The following is a 25,141-nucleotide window of genomic DNA, read 5'->3' on the forward strand; positions in this document are numbered from 1 at the left end:
GAGTGGACGGCCACCCCGGTCCAGTGAGGCCAGCACGGCAGTGCCAGCGGCTCCCCCCGGGACGGCAGCTGCAGGAAGGAGATTTTCCGGGGTTCCCGCTGACTCAGTGCAGCCTCCCCGCCCATTCTCCCCACCCAGCCTCACAGGTTTCACTGGCTCAGTCTGTAACTTCCATGTCTTCCGAGTCAAGAGTGTTATTAAAGGGCTTCCTTTTTAATGCTTGTAACTCTTAACTTGTGTTAAGTTAAAATTCAGCGTTTGTTTTATGGCGTTGTAGTTCCTGGCTGTCAGCATATGCAGAAGAGTTCAGATTTAGAGAACTTTGTTTGGGTGTCAATAGGCTTCTTGGAAGATTCCTTTTTCACAGGTAGTGATTTCTGATGAGAAAACACTGTGACTGGCTCCCCAGGACAGTATTCTGTCATTTTAAAAAGGTTTTTAGCTATCAAAACACACGAAACTCATTTTATATAATTTAAACACATTTTTCAAAAACTTTATGGTAGGTGTTATTCTTCTGCGGTGTACCAGCAATGTGAACTGTAAGAAAAGAATTGAGCCATCCTGGCACTGTGAGCCCATCCTGGATGGTGGAGAAGTGTCTGCTCTGCTGTCCCAGGAGATGCCCACCTGCCTCTCGGCTCCAGCCTCAGCCCTAGCCTCGGACCCCTTCCCCCGGGGGCCTGCCGTGGGGGCTCCGCAGGGGGCTGCCCACCTCGTGGCTCTGCCTTTGGGGTGCTCCTCTGGCCTCCCCTCTGCCGACGGAGGATCAGGGAATAGCTGGGCGCGCGGGTGCCTGTGGCTGCGTTCCCTCAGGGTCTGGGCCTCGCCGGAGCGCCCTGCTGGCCTCTCCCCGGAGCCGCCCGGCCCCTGCTACAGAGCACTACTAGGCGGCAGCGGGGACCAGCCTGTCGTCTCTTCCTGGGACCAGAGCGGCAGCCGGCAGTGACGAGGGGAAGGTTCCCTGGGAGCCAGGCACCCACGGTGGAGCGGAGTTGACAGTTCATTTGGGAGGCAGGACCCCTGCTTCCTCGCTGGTAAAATGGAGAATCTCTAAGACCTTTTCCAGTTCCGGAGGTGCTGACTGTGACCACAAAGCGGCTGAGTCCCCGCCTGCAGAGACGGAGGGATGGTTCGAGCAGCACGGATGAGCCCACGGGGAGTCGGGGTGGCTTGTGCCAGAGAGGTCAGGGGCGGGCCTTCCCGCGTGCCTTCCCATTTCCCACCCACCTTCCTGCTTCCTGTGCGCCTTCTCATCTGCCTCCCTGCTTCCCGTGTGCCTTCCTGTGCATCTTCCCATGCACCTTCCCGTTTCCCACCTGCCTTCCTCTTTTCTCGTGCACCTTCCTGTTCCCATCCACCTTATTTCCCGTCTGCCTTCCCATTTCCCACCCGCCTTCCTGTTTCCCACCTGCCTTCCTGTTTTCCCATGTGCCTTCCCATTTTCCTGTGTGCCTTCCTGTTTCCCATCTGCCGCCTCCTTTCCTGTGCGCCGTCCTGCTTCCCTTGCACCTTCCCACCTTCCTTCTTGTCCCCCGTGGGCACACTCTCCAGCCAGTGTGATCTTATGTCCCCCCTGATGAAGAAACCAGGGGGAAGGGGTGAGGGTGGAGGCATCGTGTCTGAGTGATTTCTGTCATTTGAGCCCCAGATCCTCCCTCTGTCCCTGATTCTTCCTGGTGGAGGCTCCGACTTGTCCTTAGAGCTGGATCCCAGTTCAGAGTCTTAGGTCCTACTCATATTTGCTGTGGTTGCCATGGTTGGTTCATTAATTCCTTGCCTTTTAGGGCATCTGAAGAAGTTCTGTGTAGGGGACGATCTTGGTTTATGGAGCAATGAAGAGTTGAGGAGAAAACGTCTTCTAACAATGCAAGTTTAGCTGTTGGAGGGCCAAGGCTTCCTTCAGCCTTTTTTGGTGGAAAATATTCCAAGATGTTGAATACATTTTTTTTTAATTCAATTTTATTGAGATGTATTCACATACCATGCAGTCATGCAAAGCGTGCATTCACAGTACCATTATACAGTTGTGCATTCATCACCAAAATTAATTTTTGAACATTTTCATTACCACACACACAAAAATAATAAGAATAAAGATTAAAGTGAAAAAGAACAATTAAAGTAAAAAAGAACACTGGGTGCCTTTTTTTTTTTGCCCCCATTTTTCTGCTCATCCATCCATACACTGGACAAAAGGGAGTGTGGTCCACATGGCTTTCCCAATCACATTGTCACCCCTCATAAGCTACATTTTTATACAATCGTCTTCGGGATTCAAGGGTTCTGGGTTGTAGTTTGATAGTTTCAGGTATTTACTGCTAGCTATTCCAATTCATTAGAACCTAAAAAGGGTTGTCTATACTGTGTGTTAAGAGTGCCCACCAGAGTGACTTCTCGGTTCCTTTTGGAATCTCTCAGTCACTGAAACTTATTTCATTTCCTTTCACATCCCTCTTTTGGTTAAGATGTTCTCCATCCCACGATGCCGGGTCTACATTCCTCCCCAGGAGCCATATTCCACGTTGCCGGGGAGATTCACTCCCCTGGGTGTCTGATTCCAGGTAGGGGGGAGGGCAGTGATTTCACCTTTCAGGTTGGCTTAGCTAGAGAGACAGGGCCACATCTGAGCAACAAAGAGGCACTCTGGAGGAGGCTCTTAGGCACAGTTATCGGGAGGCCTAGCCTCTCCTTTGCAGCCACAGTCTTCCCAAGGGCAAGTCCTGTGGTAGAGAGCTCAGCCCATCAAACCACCAGTCCCCTGTGTCTGTGAGCACATCAGTAACCATCGAGGTGGGGAAGCCCAACATCTCTGAATTCTGAATACATTTTTACCTTAAAAAAACAACGTCCCTGGAGAGAGGGCAGCCCTTCTTGAGGAGGGTCCCAGGTGGGCACCCCAGGAGGGGCCTGCTGAGGTCTCACCTCAGGGGTGGCCGGGCCTGACCGCGTCACTGGGGCAGACAGGAGACACTGCCTTTGTCGGAGACCCGGAGAGCGAGGGGCGGCTGTAGGCTGGGTGGGGTTTCCTGGTGGGGGGCTCTGCTTATGAAGACCAGAGCAGCCGGAAGAGCCAGCATGGCTGGACTGAGGCGAGCATGGGGTGGCGGGAGCTGGGGGCGGCAGGGCCTGAGAGGGTGCTGGCTTTCCTTGCAGACCACGGAGAGCAGCGGGGATTCTGAGCAGGATGGTGCTGCGGGGGGCAGTAGGGGGCTGGTGAGGAGGACGGCTGGCATTGGTCAGCAGGGACAAGGAAGGGGTTCCGTGACAGGCCAGTGTGCATTGTGTGTGCAGGGTGTGTGTGTGTGTGCACACGCGTGTGCTTGCAGAGGCTGAGCTGCAGCTGCAGGTGCTTGTGGTGTGGGACTGAGTGGCTGCTCGGCCTGGGCCTGGCTTCTGCAAGCCACTGACGGAGCCATGCTGGGCTGTGCCGGTGCTGCCGGGTGCCTGGTGGGTGCCTGTTGGCTCCCAGTGTTTGTGGTGGCTGTCAAGGAGGGGCTGTTTTACTTTTCCTAAAGTTCATGATGGTGTGTCAGATAGTCTTCAGAATCTGCAAGTTCATCATCACCATGAGAATCAGACATCATGATTCATGTGACAGCAGATAGTTTTTCTCAAGCCAGCCGTTCCATAAGGTCTGATTCTAAGAGGTTCTCCGCGTAAATGATATTGAAAATGAATCCGGAGTGGTATTTTGGTGGTTGTGATTTTGCTCTGCATCCTGAATGTTTTAAGAGTGTGTGACAAGCTGTGTTGTACCCTGATGGTTATAATTCATTCAGTTTTGTCTGTAGCATTTTGTATTCCGCAGAGCACTTCAGGCTCTTGGTTAAGTCAATGAAGTGACATTGGCAGAACTGAAAGATGCCGCCATGCTGCTCCCTCCCCATAGCTCCGCCTGCTGCCGCCTGCAGGAGACTGGTTCTCCCCCTGCCCTCAGCTCTCCCGACCCAGTGCGAAGGGGTCATTTATTGAAAGTACAAAACAGTGGTAGAAGCTTGTGAGAAACAAAAGTGGACCTCTTCACCGTCTTCGGCTTTGTTGCAGTAACTGGGGTATATTTTGATTCCATTACTTCAGCCACTGCTCCCTTCCCTTCCCCAACTTGCTCCTCTCCCAGCCTTGCCCACCTGTTCAAACAGGCGCCCCAGCTGAAAGCCTAGCAGGCACCTTGAACCTGTTCTTTCCTTCTCCTTGTATCGCAGCCTGTTGGCAGGCCCCGTCGGTTCCCCTTGCAGAGCACGTCTGGGTATCTGGGTGCAGCCTCCCCTGCCCTCCCCACGGCCGCCGTTGTCATTCTGCGCACCCACGGTGGCCTCTCACCCAGACACTGCCCCGGCCTGCTCTCCCCACTGCAGACCTGCCCCTCTGGTCTGACCCCAGTAGCAGCAGTTGATCTTGCCTTTTATTTTTTTTCTGATTTGAAACCATTTTGAACTTACGGAAAAGTTGTAGTTAACAGTCCGAAGAGCCCTGGCCCCCGCCGATGTGAGAGTAAGTTGCTTTGTGGCTCCCCTTCACCTCTGAGCGCCTTGGTCTGTGTTCCTCCCAGCGGGGACATTCGGCACAAGCGCACGCAGCAGGGAGACGCGACGGCCCCCGGGCTCAGGCCCTTGGAAGCAGCTGGCGTGCTCCGCTGCGAGCCTCAGTCCCGGGCCACGTCCTGCGCCTCCTTGTCCTGCCACCAGAGCCGCTTCAGTCGCAGACTTCCTCCCTCTTTCTCAGCTTTGGTGACCTTGAAACGTGACCATTATCCGCAAGCTGTTTCGTAGAATGTTCCCTCAAGTTCGGCTTCCTTGATGTTTCCTGGCAGTTGGGTTTGGTTCTGTGTCTGCGGCAGGAGCCCCACAGCAGTGCCGCAGCGTCGTCCTGATCGCGTCCTGTCGTCCTGATCGCGTCCTGTCCGATGGCGCGGTTTCACCTGGCTGTGTCACTGATGACCCGCCCTCGGTCACTCGATTTAGGTAGAGCCTGCCAGACCTCACAGTGAGCTCACTCTTTCCCCCTTTCTCATTGGCAAGTATTTTGTTTGGATGCGCTTTGAAGCAATATAAATATCTTGTTTCTCCCCAGACCTTTGGTTTATTGATTTATTTATTAGCATCAATGTGAACTTCTGTTTCCCATTCAGTGGGTTCCAATCTGTGTCTGTCACCACTTATTTTGGTATGCCGTCATTCTTTGAGCACTTCTTACTTGCTGGCACAAGATGTTCCAGGCCTACCTTGGTCTTTCCTGACTCGGCTCTGGAATTACTGCACTTTTGGGAACGCTGGCTCCTTTGAAGGGAGAATGGTGTGTAGTGGCTCCATGTGGCCCTGGTTTGCTCCGGGCTGTTTGCATGTTGCTGCTTTCCTCTGGCCTTTCTCGGATGGGGCGAGGAGTGCAAGTACGTACACAGACATCCATGTCCTTAGTTATTGCCCCATCTGTCTGTCTGTAAAAGCGTGCGTTCACACCAGTGCCGCTGACCCTAACCTAGCACCAGGACCACCCTGCTTTTCAGCCTCTCCTTGTTCCGGCTTCTCTGGCTGACAGCAAGGAGCCCAGCTCCCGTGTGCCAGGATGTAATGACTTACCCAGGCAGCCCTCCCGTGTGTGACAAACCTCCCATCCCCTTCCTCGCCCTGTTCCCCATTACGGTGCTTTCCCACCCAGCGTTGCTGCAGTTGGGCTCTGACCCCTGCCCCAGGCCTCCACTCCTACCCCTCCTCTTTTGGGCCCTGACACCCATGTGGCTCGCCTCGCCACCCCACCTGGGCCTCCTTACCCCCGTTCTGATTTGCTAATGCTGCCATTTTGCAAAACACCAAAAATGGATTGGCTTTTATAAAGGGGGGTTATTTGGTTACAAAGTTACAGTCTTAAGGCCATAAAGTGTCCAAGGTAAGGCATCAACAATCGGTACCCTCACTGAAGGGTGGCCAGTGGCGTCCGGAAAACCTCTGTTAGCTGGGAAGGCACGTGGCTGGGGTCTGCTTGCTCCCAGGTTGCATTTCAAAATGGTGTTCTCCAAAGTGTTGCTTTTGGGGCGTTTTCTCCTCTCTTAGCTGCAGCTCCTCTTCAAAAGTCACTCTCAGTTACTCTGCATCTGGGCCTGTGTGGCTTTTTAATGTACTCCAGTGATCCAATAAAGACCCACCCTGAATGGGTAGGGCAACACCTCCATAGAAATAATCCTTTGAAAGGCCTTGCCCACAGTTGATTGGGTCACATCTCCATGGAAACGCTGAACCAATAGGTTCCAACCTAATCAACACTAATACATCGGCCCCCACAAGATTGCCTCAAAGAACATGGCATTTTGGGGGCCATAATAGATCCAAACCGCACACGCCCCTTCCATGTTGACTCCTTGTGCCGGGCCACATTAGTGCTTTCCTCTCCCCACGTGTTCTGACCCCTGCTCTGGGCCACCTCCTGCCGGACGTCCTCCCCACTCTGCCTGGGCCCTGGAGCTTGGCACCCGCCCCCCTTTCCCCACACTGGGGGCCTCCCACAGCGGACCCACTCCAGCTCCACGCCTCACTCCCCTTTGTGGAGTGTACATTTGGCAGTGGTGGCATCTGTTTAACCTGATAAGAAACTGCTCGGCTGTTTCCCAGGATGGTTGTACCGTTTGCATCTCCCACCAGCAACGTATGGGCATTGCACTTACTTCACATCCATCACAGAATGGCATTTGGTGCATCCAGCTTTTTATTTAACATTAGCCTTTCTAGTGAGTGTGAAGTGGTATCTCATTGTAGTTTTAATTTGTATTTTCCTGACGACTAAAGATGTTGAGCATCTTTTTGTGCTTATTGGCCGTTGTGTACCTTTTTTGGTGAAGGTTTTGTTCCAGTGTTTTACCCATTTTTAAACTTTCAACGTAGTTGAAAGCATTCTTTCTATATTCTAACACATGTTGCAAGCGTCCCCCCGCCTGGCTTCCCTTCTCGACCCCCCTGTGTCAGTCTCGGCTCACAGTCAGTGCTGTGGATCCTGGGTGAGAATCACCAGCCCGCCCACTTGGTGTTCACGTTCCCGAGCGCTTGCACTCTGCCGCGATTCCCCCACCCGTGTCCTCGCAGAGTCGTGTCCCTGCCCTATCCCCGCAGTCATGAGGGCCTCCGAGGCGGGGGAGGCACTGGATCTTCCGTGTCGCCCTGGCACACACCTTCATCCTGGCACCAAAAGTCCCTCCTGGGAGTGAGCGGCTGACTCCAGTGTGGAGCTTTTCCATCCTCCTTGTACTGCCCTCAGATACCTGGGTCCCAGCCCGGGCACCCCCTTTGAGATGGGTGACACCGAACCAGCCAGCAGCACCCCATCCTCAGGGGTCTGAGCTTCAGCTTTTCAGGACCCTGCGCCCAGGTTTCTAACGAAGCGTTAACATCTCATCAGCCCTTTCCTTTTGTCCCCCTGATCCAGGGCGTGGCACTGCTCCTGCTGTCTCTGTGAGAATTTTGGGTCCCCATTTGCCCTTTTAGTTACCTACTAAACAGTTCTTTTATTAAACTTTCTCTGTTCAAGTAACTGTTATGGTCTCTGTTTTCCGACTTGAGACTGACTGTTTAGTTAAAAGACAACCTTTGATACCAACCCTGATCAGGCCATTGCTGCAAAAGATGATTGCAGAGCATGGTCATTCACGAATAGAGAAGCCACGGAGTATTAGTAGATCAAATCCAGTTACATGTAGAAAGGACAGTGCATTATGACCCAAGGGGTTTTACCCTTAAATGCAAGGTTGGTTCAACATTAGGGAGTCAATGAATTTAATTCACCATATTAAACAGATTAAAGGAGAAAGATCATGTGGTCATCTCTGTAGATAAATGCAGGAAAGGCTTTGACAAAACTCAACTCCCATTTATGGTAAAAACTCTCACAAACTAGGATAGAAAGGAAACTTCCCAATCTAGTAACGGGTGTCTGTGAAAAACTTAGAGCAAACATCATACTTAATGGCAAACTCTTGAATTCTTTCCCTGTGAAGATAGGAACGCTTTCACTACGTCCATTTACTAGCTTTAGTTGTTGCAGAAAGGGAAGAAAAAGAAATAAAAGGCATAAAAATTGGGAAGGAAGAAATGAAACTTTTTATTTGTAGACCAACATGATTTTTACATAGAAAATCTCTAGGAATCTGCAATAAAAACTACTAGCACTAATAAGGGAATTTAGCAGGAGTGTAGCGTTCAAGGCTAATATAAAAAAATCTTTTTATCTCTATATTAATATATTCTAAGCAAAAGCTGTCAGAAATTTAAGGAAAAATATACAAATTTACAATTGGCAGTGGAACCAGTTTAATATACCTTTGAATCAGGCAAAAATCAGTAAGGGTATAGATTTGAATTGATAGGTTTGTTGCAAAATGTAAATATACACATACACACACTTATCTCTATACTTGCAGAATATCCAATTTTAAAATATTTTTTATTGTGAAATATATAAAGAAAAGTGGTAACTTTCAAAGTACAATTTAACAAGTAATTATAGAGCAAATTTCAAACAATGTTATTCGTTACAGTTCCACAATTTCAGTTATTTCCTTCTAGCTGTTCTAATACCGTAGAGACTTAAAAAAATTGTATAAAGATTCATAATCCTTTGTTAAATCTTGTCTCACTGTTGCTACCCCTTCCTCTCGTTTGATCACTGTCTCAACCTTCAGGGAGATCTGGGCACTGACCACCCTAACGTGTTCATATTGAGAAGAGGTGACCATTCTTTTTTAAATGTTCCTGAGACATTTACAAAAATTGACCACATATGTTCAGTCATAAAGCTCATCTCACAAATTTCAAAGAATTTGTGTCATATAGATCACGTGCAGGTAAATTAGCTATCGGTGCCCAAGATAACTAGGAAAGTCTCATGCATTTTGAAATTAAGAAACACACTTCTACATAAGTTAAGGATGAAATCATAATGGAAATGAGAAGGTTTCAAACTGAGCAATATATCAAAATTACAAAATATAGCTAAAGAAGTTCTTGGAGATGAATTATGGAGTAATTGCTTATAGTAGGAAAGGAGGCTTTAAATAAGCTAATTTATCAAGTTTGCTAAAGAACAGAAAACTAAAGAAATTAGAAGAAACATTTAAAGAGGAGAGCAAAACAATGAAATAGGAAACATTCAATGAAGAGAATCAAAAATATTTCTCTAAAAAGACTGAAAAAATGACAAACCCTTGGCAAGACTAATCAAGGAAAAAAAAATTGGAGAAATAAGCAATATTAGGAATTAAAAAGGGTGTACTTAACTATGGATCCTGCAGGTGTCAACAGGTAATGAGGATATTGTCAGTGACAAATTTGCCAAATTTGGATGATATGCACAAATACTTATATAAATTATTACAAAATAAAATACTAGTAATTGTTAAATAAATTGAATTAGTAGTTGAAATTTTTCTTACAAAGAAAATTATGGCTGACATGGTTTACCAGCAAATTCTACCAGACATTCAAGTAATAAATCATTCAAGTAGGGAGTTTCCCAGAGTACAGAAAAAGTGGAACACACCCCATTTCATTTATGAGCCATGCTTAATCGTGATACTGAAACCAGATAAGAATATTAGAAAATTACAGGCTCTTTTCACTCATGAACAGTGTTTCGAAAATCATAAAATATTAGCAAATTCATTCCAGTAGGATGGAAAAATGATGATATACCTGACCAGATTACATTCATCTCAAGAATGCAAAGTTGGTTTAGTATTAGAAAAGAAATCGAGGAATTTATTAGATTGGATGCAGAAAAATTACTGATAAAATCCAACATCCATCCGTAAGTCTATTAGCAAATTAAATTGATTAATGATTAAATAAGGTAAAATAAAAGAGAACTTCCTTAAATTGAGGATGCCCATTTTAATGCCTACATAAAGCCTACATCAAACATTATAATAAATGATGAAACATTGAAAGTATTCCCTTTAGAATGTGAAACAAGATAAGAATGCCCACAATCACCACTTCCATTTATTGTCCACTTGGTGGCCCTCACCAACTCAGTAAGGCAAAAAAATGAAGTACCAAAATAAAGTACATACAAATAAATCTAGCAAGATTTGGAAGCTCTTAATGGGGGCGGTGGGGAGACTATTGGGAAATATTAAGAACTTCAAAGAGAGGTTGAATGGGAAGTGCCTTAATCATTAGATTGAAAGGCTTATTGTCATAAAGATCTTAAAGAATAAAAAATGATTTTTTTCTTTTTTTTATTAGAGAAGTTGTAGGTTTACAGAAAAATTAGTCACAAGATACAGCATTCCCATATACCACCCTATTATTAACACTTTGCATTAGTGTGGTCCATTTGTTATAATTCAGGAAAGAGTAGTTTTATAATTGCACCGTTAACTGCAGTCCAGTTATTAGGTTTCTTTCACTGTTTGTGTTTAACAGTCCTATGTTGTTGTTTTTTTAATTGTAGAATATATATGCAACCTAAAATTTCCCCTTTTAGCTACATTCAAAAACGTAATTCAGTGCCTTAGTTACGATCACAGTGTTGTGCCACCATCACCACCAAAACTTTTCCATCAACCTAAATAGAAACTCTCTGCAATTTAAGCGTTAACTTCCCATTCCCTCCTTGCACTCCAGCCCCTGGTGACCTGTACTCTAGTTTCTGACTATGAGCTTGCTTATTCCAGTTGTTTCCTATCAGTGAGATCAAACAGTGTTGTCCTTTTGTGTCTGTTTCACTCCACATGATGTCTTCAAGTTTCGTTCATGTTTCACATGTATCAGAACTTCATTCCTTTTTATGGCTGAATAATACGTCATTGTATGTACACAGTATGTTTTGTTAATCTGTTCATCGGTTGATGGACACTTGGGTTGCTTCCATCTTTTGGTAACTGTGAATAATGCTGCTATAAACATCAGTGTGAAAATATCTGTTCAAGTCCCTGCTTTCAATTCGTTTGATACAAAGAAGTGGGATTGCTGGGTCATATTATAATTTTATACTTAACTTTCTGAGGCGCCACCAAACTGTCTTCCACAGTGGTTGCCCCATTTTACATTCCCACCAGCAGTGAACAAGAGTTTCCTCCTCATCCTCTGCAAAACTTGTAATTTTCCATTTTTTTAAATAGCCATTCTAGCAGGTGTGAAATGGTACCTCATTGTGGTTTTGATTTGCATTTCCCTAATGGCTAATGGTGTTGAGCATCTTTTCATGTGTTTTTTGTTGTTGTTGTTATTGTTTGTTTGTTTAGCTTTGGAGAGATGTCTATTTAAGTTTTTTGCCCTTTTTTTTTAATTGGGCTGTTTCTCTTTTTGTTGTTGAATTGTAGGATTTCTTTAAATATTCTGGATATTAAACCCTTATCAGATATGTGGTTTCCAAATATTTTCTCCCATTGAGTAAGTTGTCTTTTTACTTTCATGATAAATCCCATGATGCACCAAAATTTTAGTTTCGATGAGGTCCCATTTATCTATTTTTTCTTTGTTGCTTGTGCTTTTGGTGTGAAGTCTGAGAAACCATTGCCTAACACAGGGTCCTGAAGATGCTTCCCTACGTTTCTTTCTAGGAGTTTTATGGTTCTGGTTCTCATATTTAGGTCTTTGATCCATTTTGAGTTAATTTTTGTATATGGTGTGAGGTAGGGGTCCACCTTTATTCTTTTGCACATGGATATCCAGTTATCCCAGCACCATTTTTTCTGAAGAGACTCTTCTTTCCCAACTGAGTGGACTTGGCACTCTTGTCATGTATCAGGTGGCCATAAATATGATGGTTTCTATCTGAACTCCGAGTTTGATTCCATTGGTCTATATAGCTGTCCTTGTGCCAGTACCATGCTGTATTGATAACTGTGGCTTTGTAATAAGTTTTAAGATTGGGATGTGTGTTCTCCAACTTCATTCTTTTTCAGGATGGCTTTGGTTATTTGGGGCCTCTTACCCTTCCATATAAACTTGATGGTTGACTTTTCCATTTCTGCAAAGAAGGCTATTGGAATTTTGATTGGGATTGCTTTGAAACTGTAAATTACTTCGGGGGGAATTGACATCTTAATATTTAATCTTCTAAGCCATAAACACAGAATGCCCTTCCATTTATTTAGGTCTTCTTTGATTTCTTTTAGGAATGTTTTGTAGTTTTCTGTGTACAAGTCCTTTACATTCTCTGTTAGATTTATTTTTAGATATTTGATTCTTCTAATTGCCATTGTTAATGGAATTTTTTTTCTTGATTTCCCCTTCACATTGCTCATTACTAGTATATAGAAAAATGAGTTTTGCATATTGACCTTGAATCTGAAACCTTGCTGAATTCATTTATTAGTTCTAGTAGCTTTGTTGTGGATTTCTCAGGATATGCTGTATGTAGGATCTTGTCACCTACAAACAGGGAAAGGTTCACTTCTTCCTTTGCAGTTTATGCCTTTTTTTTTCTTTCTCTTGCCCAGTGGCTCTAGCTAGAACTTCCAGTACAATGTTGAATAACGGTGGTGACATTGGGCGTCTTTGTCTTGTTCCTGATCTTAGAGAGAAAGCTTCCAGTCTTTCACCATTGAGTATGATGTTAGCAGGATTTTCATATATACCTTTCTCATGTTGAGGAAGTTTCCTTCTATTCCTAGCTTTCTAAGTGTTTTTATCAAGGTGCAGTACTAGATTTTGTCACATGCCTTTTTGCATCCATTGAGATGATCATGTGGATTCTGTTCTCTGTTCTGTTAATGTGGTATATTACATTTATTGATTTTCTTATGTCGAACCACCCTTGCATACCTGGGATAAATCCACCTGATCACGGTGTATAATCTTTTTGATGTGCTTTTGGATTCAGTTTGCTGGTATTTTGTTGAGGATTTTTGCATCTATATTCATAAGGGATATTATGCAGTATCCCTTTCATGTGGTATCTTTATCTGGCTTTGGTATGAGGGTGATGTTGGCCTCATAGAATGAATTAGGGAGTGTTCCCTCCTCTTCAGTTTTTTGCAAATCTTTGAGCAGGATTGGTTTTAACTCTTCTTGGAATGTTTGACCAAATTCCCTGTGAAGCCATCCGGTCCTGGGCAATTGATTTCTAACTTCATTCCATTGTTGTTGGGGAAGACACCTTGTACGATTTCAGTATTTTTTAATTTATTGAGACTTGTTTTATATAGTCTGTCTTGGAGAATGATCCATGGGCCCTGGAGAAGAACGTGTAATCTGCTGCTATGGGTGAAATGTCCTAAATATGTCAGTTGGGTCTAGTTGGTTTAGAGTATTGTTCAAGTCTTCTATTTCCTTATTGCTCTTCCGCCTGGATTGTCTATCCATTATTGAAAGTGGTGTATTGAAATGTCCTACTGTCAATGTAGCATCATCTCTTTCTCTCTTCAGATCTGTCAATATTTGCTTCTTACGTTTGGGGGCTCTGCTGTTGGGTGAATATATATTTATAATTATTATGGCATGTTGAATTGGCCCCTTCATCAGTATATAATGACCCTTTTTGTTCCTTGTCACAGTTTTTGACTTAAAGTCTATTTTATCTGATATTTTTATAACTGCCTCAGCTGTCTTTTGGTTACTGCTTGCATTGTATGTTTTTTCCCATACTCTCACTTTCATACTACTGATGTGTTTGAATTTAATGTGAATCTCTTGTAAACAGCATATTGTTGGGTTATATTTTCTTATCCATTCTACCCATCTCTGCCTTCTGACTGTAGAGTTCAGTACATTTACATTTAAAGTTACAGCTTAATGATAATTCTGGTCGGTCTTCTGCCATTTTGCTGTTTTGTCTTTGCAAGTCTTGTGCCTTTTTTGACCCTCCATTCTTCTGTTAATGCTTAACTTTATATTTATTTGATTTTTTTATATTGTACCATCTTGAGTCCCTTCTCATTTTTTCTGGATATATTTTTCATATCTTTTCTTTATGGTTACCATGTGGTTAGAATTTAATATCCTAACTCTATAACAGTCAAGTTTGATTTGATACTGAGTTAATTTCAGTAGCATACACATACACTGGTTCTGTACTACTCCATCCGCCCTCCTTTATTTTTGTACTTGTTAACAGATTTTATCTTTGTATATTGTATGTCCCAAACCATAGACTGATCATTACTTTTTACTTATTTGCATTTTAGCACCTGTAAGAAGTAGAATTATATCCCCCAAAATACAACATAATAGTACTGGCGTTTATAATTATTCAAATGGTTATCTTTACTGCAGGTTTTTATTTTCTCATGCCATTTTGATCTCCTGTCTAGTGTCCTTTCTTTTCAGTCTGAAGAACTCCCTTCAGCATAGCTTGTAGGTCTGGTCTAGTTATGACAAACTCCCTCAGCTTTATTTATCTGAAATGCCTTCATCTCTCCCTCAGTTTTGAAAGAATATCCAGTTTTGCTGGATATAAAATTCTTGTTTGGTGTGCTGGTTTGGAGCTGTTATGTGCCCCAGAAAAGGCTGTGTTCTTTTAATCCATTCCTGTAGGGGCAGACCTGTTGTGGGTGGGACCTTTGGATTAGTTTGTTTCAGTTGAGATGTGACCCACCCAGTTCAATCCTTTACTGGAGTCTTTTATGAGAGGGTAAAAGGCAAAAAAGGCAGAGGGAGCTTAGAGAGAAGAGTCCTGGAGTTGCTAAGAGAGGACCCGCAGAAGCTCAGAGAGGAGGCCCCTGGACCCAGAGCTGAAGGCAATGAAACCTGGGAGCAAAGACCAGCAGACGCCGGCCGTGTGCCTTCCCAGTGACAGAGGCCTCCCGGATGCCGGCTGCCTTCCTCAGGGTCCAGGTTATCATTCTGATGACGCCTTAATTTGGTCATTTTCATGGCCTAAGAACTGTAAATTGTAACTTAATAAATCCCCATTGTAAAAACCAACCCATTTCTGGTATATTGCATTCTGGCAGCTTTAGCAAAGCAACACAGGTGGTATTTGTTTTCTTACAGCACTTTAAATGTTTTGTACCACTGTCTTCCTGCCTCCCGTTGTGGGGTTTTGCTGGTATGTAACTCTCGCTGCTCTGTTGCACCTTTCAGAACTCTCTCCTCGTCCTCGGCATTGGGCAATTTTATTCCGTGTTTCTGGTCGTGGTTCTCTTTGAGTTTATCCTGTTTGGGGTTATTTGAGCTTCTGGAAGTTTTCTATTAGTTCTTTGGACATTCTCTTTGCCCCTTTCTCTTTTTTCCGTCTGGGACCCCGATAATGCAGATATTGGTGCCCTTAATGGTGTCCCACAGATCTCTCAGGCTCTGTTCGTTCTTTTTAATTCTTTTTTCTTTTGCTCCTCAGTCTGAATCATCTCCTCAGTCTGAATCATTTCAGGTATCTTGTCTTGAGATCACCTATTCCTTCTTCTGCCGCCTCCAGTCTGATTTTGAAACTGTCTAGGAAATTTTTCATTCCATTTATTGTGTTCCTCAATTCAGGTATTTCTGTCTGGTTCCCACCGAGACTCTCAAAGAGATTCCTGAATTGTTCATTCACTGCTTACCTCATGTCCTTCAGTTCTTTCTCCGGCTTTCCTTTATCTTCTTGAGCATATTAAAGATCAGTTTTTAAAAGTTTCTGTATAGTAAATCCAAAAACTCATTGTGCCAGTTTGAATATATATTGTGACCCCCAAATGCCATTATCTTTGATGTAAACTTGTGTGGGCAGACATTATCAGTTTTGATTAGATTTCTTTGAGTGTGTCTTTGGAATGCACCCCACCCAGCTGTGGGTGATGACACTGATTGGATATTTCCATGGAGGCATGGCCCCGCCCATTTAGGGTGGGCCTTGATCAGTGGAGCCATATAAATGAGCTTACAAGCAGAAGGAACTCAGTGCAGCTGTGAGTGACATTTTGAAGGGGAGCTACAGCCAAGGGGGACAATTTGAAGAATGCACTGGAACTGAGAGAGGAGCTTCAGCTTACAGAGACATTTTGGAGATGGCCATTGAAAGCAGACTCTTGCTGCAGAGAAGCTAAGAGAGGACAGACACCCCAAGTGCAACTAAGAGTGACATTTTTGAGGAACTACAGCCTAGAGAGAAACGTCCAGGGAGAAAGCCACTTTGAAATGCAACCTAGGAGCAAGCAGATGCCAGCCACGTGCCTTTCCAGCTAACAGAGGTTTTCTGGATGCCATTGGCCATCCTCCAGTGAAGGCACCCGATCGCTGATGTATTACTTTGGACACTTCATGGCCCTAAGACTGTGACTTTGTAACCAAATAAACCCCGTTTTATAAAAGCCAATCCATCTCTGGTGTTTTGCATTCTGGCAGCATTAGCAAACCAGAACACTCATCCTCTTCATTGATAGTTTCTGGATATTTATCTTGTCCTTTGGATGGACGTCATTTCCTTTTTCTGTCTTGTAATCTCTTGCTCACTGTACATTTTTCTGTATTGTAGAATATAGTGTATTTACATAGAAGTGATAACTTTCCAAGTGCAGTTTAACAAGTAGAGAACAAATTTCACAGAATGTTGTAGGTTACAGTTCCACAGTTTCAGTTATTTCCTTATTGTGAAATATAACATGCAAAAAAATGATGACTTTTGAAGTACAATTTAACTAGTATTTATATAGGAAATTTCCAAGAATGTTATGGGTTACAGTACCATAGCTTAAGTTATTTCCTTACTGTGGAATATAACATATATACAAAAAAGTGATAACTTTCAAATGGCAATTTAACAAGTAGCTGTATAGCGAATTTCAAAGATTGTTATGGGTTACAGTTCCACCATTTCAGTTCTTTTCTTCGAGCTATTCTAGTACGCTGGCAACTAAGAAAAAGAAAACTATATAGAGATTTAGCATTCATAATCCTTTGTTAAATTCCATCTTGTCTGTTGCTCCCCCATCCTCTAGTGTAATCACTTTCCCGATCTTCAGGGATGTCTAGGCAGTGACCACCCTAACCTGTTCACGTTGAAAAGGGGTGTCGACTTCATGAGCAAAGGGGACACATCTAGTTGATGTTCTTGAAGAGACTATTGCCTCTGGGTTTTGGGATTTAGCTGGCATAGGAGCTCTCTGGAAGATTTAAGTTTCTGAAGAATAAACTTAATGAGTAAAACCTTTATAGAGTCTCAGATAGGGATCCAGGTATTCTTTAGGGTTTTCGGGACTACTGTTGACTTCGGCTGATCATTCTGTGGTCATTTGGCATATCTAGCTGAAGCTAGCATAGGAGTAACCTGCAGGACAGCCTCTCGACTCTATTTGAAATCTCTCAGCCATTGAAACCTTATTTTGTTGCCTTTCTTTTCCCCCTTTTGGTCAAAAAGGTATTCTGAACCCCTCAGTGCCAGGGTCAGGCTCATTTCTGGAATCTGTGTCCCACGTTGCCAGGGAGACTCAACTCACCTGGGGGGGTCCTGTCCCATTTCAGGGGAGGGGCACACTGTACATTTTAATGTTTTAAAATGTTAACTCTGGGGTTTAGTCTCTGGGCTGTTTGTTTCTTAAGTTTGTATCCAGCTAGTGATATGACAGTGATTTTGTTGAATGCCAGGAACTAATAAGAACAAACAAACCAAAGCAAAAAGCACGTTTCACTGTCTTTTTAATTGGCGTCCTCTGGCTGGTGGTCTCATTCAGATCTTCAGCTGGAGGCCGTAGGAACTGTGGGGCCCTCTGTCCTAGCTCAGCCTGCCTGGAGTCGGAGCCGTGGAGTCGGCCTCTTTTCCTGGGCCTGTGCTCCTTCCAGGCCTTAGGAATTCCCTGTTTTCAGTTCTGCTCCCTTGGAAATGGAGCTCCTCCCCCTCCTGGTGCTCTCCCGTGTGACTTCCTGCAGGGCATCCTTTGCCCCCGGCTGCTTCAGCCTGTTTCTTACTCTGTCCCAGCTGCCTGCAGGCGGCTTCTCTGCCCTCAGGACCCAGCCCCAGAGGGAGGGCCTGAAGCAGGTTCCTGGGCTCAGCCCCTTAGGCTTCCACTCGATAGATGGGCACTGGTGTACATGCACCCGGTGTGCACCCAGGGGCCCCTCTGCTCCCCTGGGACAGGGCACAGTGGGGGCATAAGCCGGCTCCACCCCCGTCGTGGAGGGGAGGGGCCAGCAAGGGCACCGGGAGCTGCTTCTGTGGCTTTTGAAGGTGCCTTTCCTTGACTGCAGCCTCTCAGCTGGTTTCTGTGGTTTTGAGGAAGGTTACTGTCTTTAAGATCCCTCCTCTGCCTTTGCCCCAGGGACGGTGTCACAGTGGCCGTCCTCAGAGCTGCCCCAGTCCTCTGAAGTAGCTGATCAAATACAGTGCTCTGGAATCAGCCCGCATCCCCCAGGGTTTGGGGGACTGTCTTTATGTCCCACCCTGGCACTGGCTGTGCCCACTGCTGCCCGCCATGAGGCTTGGGGAGGGGAGCCGTAGCCGCTGCAGGGACAGTGGAACTTACCAGCACTTACTGTAGTTTTCCAGCCTCTTCCAGCTCCTCCCTGGATGCTGCAGAATGATCCACTGGACTCCAGAATTCCTAAATAGTTGATTCAGACAGATCCTGCCAGTTCAGTAATTGTGTGGGAGCAAGGACTGGTTCCTGGAGCTTCCTACCCTGCCGTCTTCCCACAGCCCTCCCCTAGACCATTCTCAGAAATGATTCTTGGAGCCAGCTTCATCCCTGACTTCAATCTTCTGTTGCTGTTGTTGTTGTGTTTAATAAGCTGACTTTAAAATACAGCTGGGAGAGCAAAGGAACAGTCAAGGTCTCCTGAAGTGGGTGCAGGAACTTGCCTTGCTGGGTGGGAGAGTTGTTGTAGAACTCTGTAATCGAGGCAGCGTGCGGCCAGTCACCCGCGGAGGGGGCCATGGCCGAGGGTGTGAGCCGGTCTGCCTGTGCACAGAGCTGCCACGTTTCACAGTGGCCGTTGTCGCTCGGTAGGGAAGGGATAGAGTTTTCTGTGCATGGTCCTGGGGTGCTGGGGTGCCCACCTGGACATCAGAGCACCTGCGCATCACACCACATCTGCAGGCCATCCCCAAATCTGCCCAGCGGCCAGGACTAAATGCAAAAGGCAAAACTGTAGGTGTTTTAGAAGCCAGTAGCTTAAGTGATCCCAAGGGAGGGAAAAGTTCCTTAAACACAACACAAAAAGTGCCGCTCATAAAAGAAATTATTATTATTCAGTTGCATCCGATTTGAAAAGCTTTTCTCAAACACTGTTGAGAGAACAAGACAAACCACCAATGGGGAGGGGGAGATACAGCCTATAAAGCTGTCGACATAGGATTGCTTTCAGAGTTTATAAAAAACTTCTATAAAACAGGAAGGAAAGATAACCCCATAGATAATCGGGGAAATAAAATTGAAACCCTGGTGCCATGTCCCTTCGTACCCCTGCAGTTAGCAGCAGCCGGGGGGCCGAGCGCGGAGGCCTGGGGAGGAGCGTGCAGGCGCGCACGGCCGCTCGCGCGGGGAAGATGTCGATCCCTGGGTGTGAGGCGCGTGGAAACGCGCGTGCGGCGCCGAAGGCAGCACAGGAGGCGCCTGGGACACAGCTGGACGCGGCCGGGTGACCGGGAAGCGGCTTGTGGCAGATGCGGGGTCGCCGTCGGCCGTGTCAGCAGCAGCCGCGCTCGGGCGTCCTGGGTACGTTCCGTGGTGGGGGCCGAGGGGGTGGCCGAGGAGGGCTCCGCGTCCTTCCGTGCGCTGGGAGGGCGGAGGCCCACGCGGAACGCGGCGCCTGCTCGGGGCGACGAGCGGGTGGGCGTGTGAGGAGCGAGGCTGGCGCCTCGGAGGCCGGGGTCGGTGGGCTGGAGCAGGGCGCCAGAGGCCCCCCGAGGCGGCGAGGGGCTCTCCCGCGGGCAGCGGCGCCTGTCGAGATGTGCCGTGACCCGACACCCGCATGCAGCCTCCGCTCTTCTGCGCTTAGCAGTCAGTCGGCGAGGAGCTGGGCGCGGAGTCCTGGGTCCCAGTCGCAGGGCGTGGCAGGCGAGCCCCGGGCCCCGCCTCGGGGTGCCCCTCTGTGCCCCCTGCTCCCCCGTAGCCGATCTCACCTGACGGTGATTCCTTAGAGGCGGAAGGAGCTTCTTGGGGTTTTCAAGTCTGTTTCCCGTTTTCTGCTAGTTTCTGGTCACCAGCATTTTGAAGGACTTGAGGTGGTCAATTGAGTCAAGTCCTGCACGGTTTTTGTTTTGTTCATTTGTTTGTTTTAAACTTCTCCCCCATGAGAAATGAGGCAGGAAGCTGCTCTATCTCCTTGTTTGCTGTGCATAAGAATTTAACATCCGTTTTTTAAATAAAATTCATCTTCACTCTGTCAAACCTTTTTAGTTGGCAGTGTTTCCCACCTTCAGCTTTCTCTTTCCACTTAGAATTTTTTTGTTGTATTCAGTGCCTGCCTTTCTCATTCCTGCTTTCTTGTGTTTCAAAAAAAGTTGAATGTTGGTTTTAAATTTTTTCATTAATTGTAAAACAAAAGTTTTTCAACAAAATCTGAAAAGCATTAAAAAGGGAGTAAAAGGTCACCAGCAATCCCTGTTAGCTTTGTTGTGGCTGTCCCACAGACATTTCTGTGCATGTACCACATGTTGCAATTTTACATAAATGGGATCGCATGGGCGGTCTGTAACAAGGGTGTTTGGGGCATCTTTCCGTATCAGTCAGTAGAAATCTACAATATCATTTTTAATGGCTGGATAGTAGTACATTTTTAATGAATGTTCCATAACACTGTTATTTTCCACTTTTCCGTAGTTTAAACAACACAGAAGTGAGTAACTTTGTATATTGTACACTTGCTGGGTTAACATTTTGAAGTGATTCCTAGAGAACTAGAGTTGGCAATCAAAGAGCCAGACCAGGTGGCTGGGTCACTGTGCTCTTGGTTTGATGCCCCTGGACACCCCCATTTAAATGTCGTTCTTTCTCCTCTGCACCTGTTACTCATCAAACAGCTTTCGCCTGATTGCTGTGGGCAGAAAGGAGATGAAAAGAAAGGGGCTTTCCACCCCCACCTTGGTGCAAGGGTGTTTCACTGTCTTGCCTACCTTAATCTTCATTGTTCATAAGTCCCTGAGGTGGGGAGGAAAGGTCTTTTGTCCATTTCATGGATGAGGAATTTAGCGAGGATCAAGTGACTTTCTGAGTGGGTCCAGCTTCCAGGTGGCCCTGAGGACTGAGTGACCTGGGTGGAAACCAGGGCTCTTCTCGGCCACTGCAGCAGGGGCAACTGCTCCCAAAAGTAGGGGCCTCATGACCAGGGTGGGTAAAGCATGGTTAGACCATCTAAATACATGTAGGTAGTGTAGATAATTAAAACTAGAAATTAAGGTAACTAATTCATATCATGCTCTAAAATACTCTAAACAGCACATAGGGAAAATGACAAATACTTGAAAATGCTATTAGCAGAAAATAAAAGTGAATATCATATCTCAGACGGGATGATAGCTTTCTAAAACTTAATAATAGAAATGACAAAGAAACCAATACGATTTTATTAAAAGTCATAATTTCTACAAAATGAAAACATAAGATAAAAACGGGCAGCAGACTCAGATGTTTAGAAACTAGACAGGTGGATTGATAGACCCAACAATGGATAAATAGTAGGTAGATACATTGATAGAAGGAGATAAAGGGGCAGAGAGAATATTAAGGAAATACTGGCAGAAAACTTCCCAAGTTTAATGAAAGATAAGAATATACACATCCAAGACACTCAAACTCCAAATGTGATAAACCCAAATAGAGCCACGCTGTGGCATATTATAATCAGACTGTCAAATACCAAAGATAAAGAGAGAGTTCAGAAAGCTGCAAGAGAGAAGCAACGTGTCACGTGCAAAGGAGCCTCACTAAGATTTAGTGCCAAATTCTCATCGGAAAGCACAGAGGTAAGAAGGCAGTGGGATGACAGTTAAATGAAAGCAAGGATGAAAGCAAAAAAAAAAGCCAATCAAGAATTCTGAATCTAGCAGAACTGTCCTTTAAAGGTGAGGGAGAAATTAAGATGGTTCCAGATAAACAATAGCTGGAAGTTTGTCACCACTAGACCCGCCCTACAATAGATGCTAAAGAGAGAGCTGCAGGTTAAAAGGAAAGCTGTGTGAAGGAAGAAAGATCTCTGAGGGAATAAATGCAGTGCTATTGTATTTTTGGTTTGTAACTCCTCTTCTTACTTCTGACAGGATCTAAGACGCAAAACATGTAATGAGAAATAAGTGGTTTGGGACTCATAATGTATAAGCATGTAATTTGTAACAAGAACTACATAAAGTTGGGGGGATGGAGGGCATAGGAGCATGGTTTGTTTACACCATTGAAGTTAAGATGGTAGCTAAGCAAAGGAAAGTGTTACAGATTTAGGATGTTAAATCTAAGCCCCATGGTAACTACAAAGAAAGTACCAGAAAATATGCAAGCTCATAGAGACAGGAGTTAGAGAGTACAGGTTGCCAGGGGTGGGGGGCGAGGGGCAGGAGAATGGGGAGTTAGTGTGTAAAGGGGGTGGGGGTCTCTGTTTGGGGAGCTGGGAACATTCTGGTAATGGAAGGTGGTGAGGGCAGTGCAACATAGTGAATGTGATGATCTGAATGGTGTGCTTGGGAGGGAGCGAGATGGAAAGTTCATGCTGTATTTATGCTCCCACAGTAAAACGAAACAAGGAAGGGCAACCAAGAGATGGACTCTAATCTAACAAGGGAGGAGAAGAGGCTCCAAGGGATGTTATTGGGACATGAAAAGATTGGAATATAGACTATAAGCTTTTTATCAGTGTTAAATTTCTTGAACTTGATAGCTGCATTTAAGGTGGTTACACAGGTGAATATCCTTGTTCTTAGGAAATGCACAGAGAAGTATTAAGCTCTCAAGGAGCTTGATGTGTACAGCCTACACCCAAGTGTGCTGAAAATGAATTGATAGATACGGCAAATGTGGCAAAAAGTTTAATTGGTGGGGCTGAGTATTTGGGGGGGGGGGAGTATATTGGGATCTCTGGGGTTTGTTATTTTTCCAACTGTCCTATAAGTTTGAAATTATTGCAAAATAAAAAGTTTAAAGGAAAGAAGCAGCAGAATGGAGGAATGGTGTCTGTAGTTGTTATGACCAACAAAGCCAAAATAAAGAGCTCCTAAAGTTTATTTTACCAACTCAGGACTTGATGAATGAGCAGAAGTCACGAGTGGGTAATTGCCGTAAGGGGACCCACAGCCAAGCAGGATCAGGTCCCCCGGGAGCCAGAGAGCACCGAGGCTCACGGAGAAGCACCTTCCATGGGACCTGGGGGTGGCGAGTCAGCGCCCCCAGGGACTTGTGTCAAATTGAGGCAGCCCTTTTTTGGAGGGTAGATTTGGAACCATAAAAAATACCAGTGCCCTTTGGAGAGTCCTGGAGTTTTGTTCTAAGAATTAATTAAAAATAGTAAAAAAGCCGTGTGTGAGAAAATGTTCCTTGCAAATTTATTCACCATGAGAAAATAATCATTTTTTTAAAAATCAAACTAACCTACATGTCAGTAGACACACGATTTAAAAATTTTGACATGTCAGCTCAGGGAAGTGTTATGCAGCTGTTAAAATGGTAATGGTCATTGAGTAGCATAGAAGCAAGGGTAATATAAGAACTAAAGTAAAAACAGAATATCAAAAAATCTATACAAACATTAAATATGCCCACGGGTAAGACCTGGACTGGGAACATGGACACGTTGGTGTGGTCCTGGCACAGTTTCAGGTGAAATTCTCTCTGGTTTCCGTGAGCGTTGTGTTTGCTTTGCGCAGTTGACACAGTGTTCCCTACAGAGCTGGGCACCCTCGGGTTTCGTGGGGAGCTGAGGAGGGGTGCCATGCCCGGGCCTGCCCTGCGCCTGTAGGAGCGCGTCCCCGCAGCTCTGGGCAGCTTCGCAGAGCTCGTTCACGCACCTGCCGTGCTGCCTTTCCCCGCCTCCTCTCCTGCTGGCAAGAGTGGAAACATCCGGCAAAATGAGAAGTGCCACGGTCCCCCAAAAGACACTGTGGTCTTTGGCAACTATTTAAAAATTCACATTTCCCTGAGGCATTCTGGGGTTGGTTATTTTGAGGGATATTTGAAAGAAAGAATGACGAAGTAAAGATGACCTTGAAAGTTCTGTTGTAGCTCAAGGGTTTTCAGGACTTGTGCGTCCCGGGCCCTGATCCCTGCGTGGAGGGCAAGGACAGTGGCCATGGGGCCGGAACCTGGGACCCACTCTCCCCAGGGCATCGAGGAGCTCCTGCTGCCCTCACTGTGTTCCTGGGGAGAAAAAGGTAGACTTAGAGGATAACATGGGCTCATTAGCCGAAAGGATGTCAGATTGCATGAGTGTTGTGTTTTGTTTTGTTTTGTGTTTTAGATAATTACAGATGCCCATGCAGTTGTCAGAAATAATACAGAGAGATCTCTCGTATGCTTTGTCCAGTTTCTCCCAGTGGTAACATTTTGCAAAACTGTAGGAGAATTTCACAATTGATGTTGATATAACCCACTGATCTTATTCAGAGATTTCAGATTTCCCCAGTGTTGCTCCTGCTCATGTCTGTGTGAAGTTCTGTACGGTTCTCTCTCCTGTACAGACTCACATGCCCACAACCACATTGAGGGACTGAACATTCCCAGCAGCCCCAGGACCCCTCGCATTGCCCTTGATCACCACCCCCCACCCCTGGTGCGTTGGCTTCCTTTATTCGTGGTGGCTGACATTTCTGTGCAGGCACTCGCTTAAGTGCTTTGCGTCTCACATCAGATTAGCACAGCATCCTGCAAATACTGGAATTCCCATTTTACAGGTGAGAGTGGTGGTGTGGAGAGGCCCGGCCCTGTCCACGGGCACACTGCCTGCAGGGAGTGTTCCGAATTACAGTCAGGCCCAGGTGACGTCTGGGCTGTGCTTCGCTGAGCTGCATTCGTGAGGTTTTAATGGAATTCTCTGTGCCCTGAGATAGTTTGTACCTATATGCCACAGTGATGTTCTCTCCGGAAATAAATCCTTGTTTCCCTTCCTGCTCTATCTCCTTTATTTGCAGTTCTTAGAAGCAAAATCCTGGCAGTGGCATGGAGTCGGGTTGAAAAGATTGGTCTCTTTAATGAAGAAAAAGGGCATCTGAAAACAGACTTGGAAAGTTATGATTACACTGCAGAGTTTCAACTCGCACACCAAACCCTAAAGTGCTAGGGGCAGTGGAGTGTTGGAAAGCATGCTAGGCAGGACAAATC

The 25,141-nt window shown here is 45.5% G+C and overlaps 1 protein-coding gene across 2 annotated transcripts in view; it reads left to right on the forward strand.

Annotated features, from left to right (window-relative positions):
- The window catches only part of CDC42BPB (CDC42 binding protein kinase beta), a 158,096-nt gene that overhangs the window by 33,909 nt on the left and 99,046 nt on the right, over positions 1-25,141 (forward strand). The gene's annotated exons all lie outside the window — the stretch shown is intronic.

Source organism: Choloepus didactylus, chromosome 4, assembly GCF_015220235.1.
Source record: "Choloepus didactylus isolate mChoDid1 chromosome 4, mChoDid1.pri, whole genome shotgun sequence".
Classification (NCBI taxonomy): Eukaryota; Metazoa; Chordata; class Mammalia; order Pilosa; family Megalonychidae; genus Choloepus; species Choloepus didactylus.